General features: G+C 38.3%; 1 protein-coding gene across 2 annotated transcripts in view; it reads left to right on the top strand.

Moving 5' to 3' along the window:
- Nucleotides 1–6,000, top strand: part of ajm1 (apical junction component 1 homolog) — a 30,839-nt gene that overhangs the window by 499 nt on the left and 24,340 nt on the right. The window contains exon 1 of one of the 2 annotated variants that reach the window (XM_024299653.1): nt 1–17. The exons of the other annotated variant lie outside the window; for it this stretch is intronic. The gene's annotated coding sequence lies outside the window, so the exon portion shown is untranslated. The remainder of the gene's footprint in view (nt 18–6,000) is intronic. 2 annotated transcript variants of the gene reach the window in all.

Genomic DNA, 6,000 nt, shown 5'->3' with positions numbered 1-6,000 from the left:
AAGTGCGGGCCGCTGCGGTAAGCTCTCAGAATTGTTGCGGGTGTCTACAGGCTGCAGAACGCGTTAACCTTTGCTTTGGACGGGTTTGCTGCTGAATCGCTGCTGTATTTGACATTCTCGTGCTCAAAGCTCCAGACTGACATCATCATGTCAGGGAGCTCGCGGCTTAGCGCGCCGGTGCGACAATCGGGGGATGCTCTGACTCCAGATCGTCTCATCCTAGAACCGGAGCAGGCCCCGAACGCAGCCACGCGCCCCTGTCCGCGCGCCTCCCGCATACTGCCGCCTTCATTTCGGGACAGACGGACGGCAGCCGAACAGCTTGGCCAGCTGTTGCAGAGTTGACTCGATAGAAGACGGTGTGAAGGGAAACAGATGTCTACTCACTGACGATGTGTTCACAAGCAGCAATAATGAAAGTCTGTTTACAGAAATAGATGATGTGCTTGTCCTGCTGAACTTTACCTATCTCTGTAAACATTCGAATAAGAACGTGAAAAATCTGCTTTAGAATCAACATTCAATAGTATGTATTTAACAATTAATCGACTTAATTGATTAATTGATTTCTATTCCTACGATCCAATCAAATTGATCTTTCAGAGGCAATTTGTTAATCAAATCGATGTACATGTGTAAAATCATTTCAAAATGAAGTAAATCAATTATATAGAAATTTGAAAATACCATTGGGATTGAAGTACATTATTTTACTCTAATGTAAAAACCACCAAGTACTATCACAGCACAAAAACTGATCAATCATCATTACAGTCCAATGTGTGGAAACACTGAATTTAGCAAAGACATGTGACCATATATTGTGATGTGTTAAAGTCAAGTCCTGGGGACCAGATCGTACATCAGGAAGGGCAGGGTTAATAAAATTGATTAATCAATTTGAATTGAGTTAAGCTTAATAGATCAATAATCAATTCTTAAAAATAGAGATCAATTTAGAACTTAAAGCTAAAGTCTGTTAGCATGATGCTAACGTTTAATAGGATTTCCCATAGGACGGCTAACGCTTGGTCAATCTAAACATAAATTGCTGACTTAACATCTTTATAAACTCACGGGCATGAAATTTCCAATCTCTTTTAGGAAATATTTTTAAAGTAACCATTTTTTTTCTTTTTGTTTTTGAAAAAAAAACAAAGTGGCTAAACTGAAATGCCCTCCAAGAGAAGCAGAACAATGTTTATATTCTTAGTGATATGAACATTTTTGTTGGAACTTCTACTTTAGAGAAACCATGTAACACTATTAACAATCTCATTATTTCACTAATAAATGTTACAGTATGTGAACTGGATCAGATTATTATAAATTATTCAAAACATAAAGTAGATTATTAATGTATTTCTAAACCAATGAGTCTAAATGTGTAAACTCGAAATCAAATTGTATCGAATTTAATTGAGAGGATCGAAAAACCAATCAGAATCGTTTATGGAATTTATTATCGATATCCAGCCCTAATATCCGTCCCTCCAGATCGTTTTATTTTATTGTTATTAATGGTCTGATGTTATCTTGCACTTATTTCTAACTTGTATAATTTCGAGAATATTATATTTTTATGGAGAGTAAAATATTGAAAGGTATTTTTAAACTTCAAAAATGTAGTTTAAGTGTGTCTAATAAATGTTTTAGGCCCGAGACCTAAGGTGTTTTTGGATTTTGGCTCCCTGTGCGATTGAGTTTGACACCCCTGACATAGAGAGTCAGAAACTAAAGGTTTGTCAAACAGAGAAAACCTTCACCCGAATTATTCACATAAGCCTCTTTAATTCTGCACTTTTTGTTGGATATTTATTTTAATTATTCTCCGTTTGGAGGGCCAAATGAAGGGGATTAGGCTGTTGTTTTGTTATTACCTTTGTTAGTTGTCACAGTTTTCTGGTTTTATGTTTTTGTGTTGTTTCTGTACATCTGCAGTTGAGCTTCTTGTTACTCACTACAATGAAAATTGTTTTTTTTTGGTGTTTTTAGCATGTTCTTGTGCCATTTTTTTTTCATGATGGCGAACATATGAAAATTGAAAATTAACCTTTAAATAGCATTTTTGAGTGTTTCTTTATTCAATTTGTTTTGAATTACCTTCAATACAACATCAACAAAAAATGGCGGAATGGCTTGTTATTAATTTTCTATATTTCTATGTTTAATCCCTTCACTACTCACTATACAGTATTGAGTTTTTTTGCCATTTTGTAGTGCTGTCCGAATCTAAAATTCCAAAATTAAGCACCCAAGAAATTTCCCAGAATTCTCTGTGAAAAACCATCGTAGATCTATGTTCCCTAGATTGGCGAATATAGACCACAATGCATTGGGTTTGAACAATTTTAGTAAAAATGTTATTCTTATTCATCTATTTACAAACCCTCCACATTTTAATTATCAGAACACAATAGATGCATAGATAGACTTGGTAAAGACTAGGTAGTCATAGGTAATCGCTGACATCATTTTTTGCCGTTAATTGTGAGCATGTTGTCCAAACTGCTTTCAAATTCCAGGGCACTAGATAGTTTTTTAAGTAGTTAGGGTGTAGGGAGGGAATTAGGACATACCTTAGTGTAGATGACAGTAACTGTGAGTAGGAAGGATCTCCTGTATTAGTGTTGCACTGGATTTGTGTAACTGGAGACCGTCTGTTGAGGAATCCCCGCTTTATAAAGGGGATAAACAAGCTTTTCCAGTTTTCTGGTCCAGTGGTTCTCCTTTCACCAAGTATTCTTCTGTAGACCATCAGCTCTAGAGACTCCAGAGTACAACCCGGAACAGTGCTAACCTTCTTTATCAGTTTTATAAGTCTTCTTCTCTAATGCGCCTACCCCGTTAGATGATGGCAGAAATGTTTGATAGTCATATGCAATAGAGAAAATACAAATATAAATGTAGATTTCTCAAGTATCCTTGTTTTAAAAGAATCCAAGATCATAAAACATTATAAACACTTCATGTACTCAGTAAGAAGCAGAGAAAATGAAAAGCAAACAGATTAGCAGACCAATGCTGCATAGAGTGGTTAGAGTCCGGTGGGGACAGAGTGTCATAGTAGCTTCATCCATGTAACAGACAGGAGGGGTGTGGAAGAAGCTATTCTGGAGCTTGACCTGGCCTGGGGACTCTGCCGTCTCCTTCAAGATGGAAGCAAACTAAAAGGAAGCTCTATGATGGATGGGTTGAATAACCTGCACCACGGGGGGCAAACGAGGGATGTGAATGTTGTGGATGTTTTTAATGAAAGGGAGGGAGATACCAGCAGTGATTTCTTTAAGTGTACAATAGAAGGGTCTGTGGTAGTTATTGACTATATATCAGAACTGGACTGAGTGACCACTCCCCCCTCGTGCTCCTAGAAGGCAAAGTCCCATAGACTTTGATAGAGAAAAAAACAGCTTTAACTCAGTCGTTCTATTGATCTGATACATTCTTTGAACATCTCCTGGCCATTACTAGTTTTTTTTTTTTCAATTTTTTTTCTTTATCAAAGTTATTTGAGTTATAAACTGACCAATCAGATGCCTCAGTAGAAGCATGTGGTCCCTGCTTTGAAAAGGTTTTGATTGACAGATTTTCTCGAGTCTGCTTTCAGTAGAAGCTCCCTCCTTATTGGCGACGGTAGTTGCCATAGAAACATTGATTCAGACCAACTCTGACCAATCACAGCTAACTAAGTTCATGTGGCCCTAAATGGTGGCGTCCGTATTGTGGAAAAATGGCGACTGAATTGGCTTCATTTCATTGGAGCTGGAAGTAAGTCATTTTCTACGGATGGTGTCACAGTCAGTGGTTGAAGGAGGAAAGGCATTGCTACCACACAGTAATGAGGCTCGCAAGTTGTACCGATGCCCTTGAGGGGGGGCTGGGACACTCCCTCCTCACCTTTTAGAGACAGACAGGAGGCTTGAAGAGGTGGAGGTGAAGGAGAGACTGACACCGATTGATGCTGCTGAAAATGTTGAGTCAGCACAGAAATCAAGATGGAAGACGAGGCTGTTGAGATGAGACAGGAAAGCTGTAGGTCAGGGAGGACAGGAGGCGTCTTTGGCTGTTAAGCTTACTTCTCAAATGGACAAATTGAAGAGCGTTTTCAGCTTATTGCGTCTGCATCTCATTTGAATTGATCTCTTAGCCCTCCATATAATGAATGGTTCTTACTGTCAAGCTGTTAAATACTCACACCATCTTGGCTAGGCCTGCATTATAAATTGAAAATTTATTGACGACGCGATATCAGCGATATATCAATACGCGTATCGCAAAAGATGTAGTAAACCATGATAAATGGGGACATTAAACGTTTACACACATGCATAGACAGAAAACCCTTTTTTTTTTTTTTTTTTTAAAGCCTAAAATTGTCCATATTAGTTTTTGCCAGTACTACCAGGAAAGTAGATAGCTGTTCTTTGGAATGGCTCATGTTGACTATTATTCAAATAAAAGTGTTGCAATGAAATGGAATTATGTATAAGTTCTTTTGCTATTTTTTCATGCATGACAAGTCATATTGTCATTGCAGTATTAAGCACTAACATTGCAGATTGCACGTTTTCCTCATATCAGGCAGCATTAGTCTTGGCATTGAGGTTATCTCTGAATTAATTTTTTGCACGTAGAACAAAGAAAGAATTTTTTTTTTTTTTTTCCATCCATCCATTTTCTGAACCCACTGAATCCCTTTTGGGGTTTACAGGATTGCTGGAGCCGACCCAGCCACCATTGGGCAAAAGGCAGGACGCGTCCTGAATAGGTCACCAGTCTGTAGTTGACTGACATCTGAGTTAAGCAAATCCAATGTTTTATTTTCTCTCATAGAGAAAATTACAATGGCCAACACGACTCACATAAGTGCAAAAGACAACACAACTACAAAGGCGGAAGCATGACGACAAAAGCCAAGAACACAACGAAAAAAGGGTACGAGGGACAGGAGATAAAATGAATAACTTCAGGTAAACATAGATTACAAAACAATTCTCATACAAATCACTGAAAGTCAGTTATTCATTTCCGTTGTGTTTCACTTCCGTCGTCTTGTCGGCTTTTGTCGTTATGCCTCGGTTTTTTTAATTGTGTTTCAGCTTTTGTCATCATGCTTCGGTCTCTGTCAACATGCTTCAGCTTTTGTCACTGTGCTTCGGCTTTTGTCATCATTGTGTCAACTTCGTTATCATCCTTCTGCTTTTGTTGTCATGCTTCGACGTTTGTCGTCGTGCTTCAGCTTCTGCCGGTGTCTTGTTAGCTTTTGTCGTTATCTCATTGGCTTTTGTCGTTTTGTTTTTGGCCTTTGTCGCTGTGCTTTCACTTTTGTTGTCGTGTTGTCTACTTTTTACTCCATGCATCGGCCTTTGACGTTGTGCTTTGGCTTTTGTTGTGCTGTTGGCTTTTGTCATTGTGCTATGTGTTGTGTCTTTCACATTCATGTTAGCCGTGTCGGCCACTGTACAAGATGGGTAAACTGTTGAAACATTGGGAGTGTAGGAATAGGAGACGTTTGGCTCAAATCTAGATATTTATCTCCAAATCCTTTGGGGTGTTGCATTTGTTGCTGAGCCAACAGGATCATCATGCTGAGGTAGCATTAGCTAAATGTGGAATATACTGCCATTGGAAAAAGGAATTTTGATAAATATGTCGAACAAAAATGTACAGCTAATAGTTTTATATTTGGAGTGCAGAGATGACATTTCACTGCAGTTTGGAATTGTAACACTTTTTTTTTGGATAGCACTCTTATCACACTAATTTCTCTTTTGTCACTCCTCTCTTTCTGAAAGTCAAGCAAAGACACTCTGGTGTTCAGAAAATGCTCTTGAAGCTGGGTTTGAGTTAAACATGCTGGATTTGGAAAACTTTAATGGGATCTTTGTCAGATTTCAAGGTCATGGATCTTTTCAGCAGAAAGGCTGATAATCCCTTATGACCGTTCGGAGAAAAGCTTCAAACTTTTGTTTTTTTCCTTTCTATTTTATTTACTGTGGC

The sequence above is a fragment of the Oryzias melastigma genome, linkage group LG12 (genome assembly GCF_002922805.2).
Source record: "Oryzias melastigma strain HK-1 linkage group LG12, ASM292280v2, whole genome shotgun sequence".
Classification (NCBI taxonomy): Eukaryota; Metazoa; Chordata; class Actinopteri; order Beloniformes; family Adrianichthyidae; genus Oryzias; species Oryzias melastigma.
Note: the sequence above shows the minus strand (reverse complement) of the source record. Positions and strands in the feature narration are given on the sequence as shown.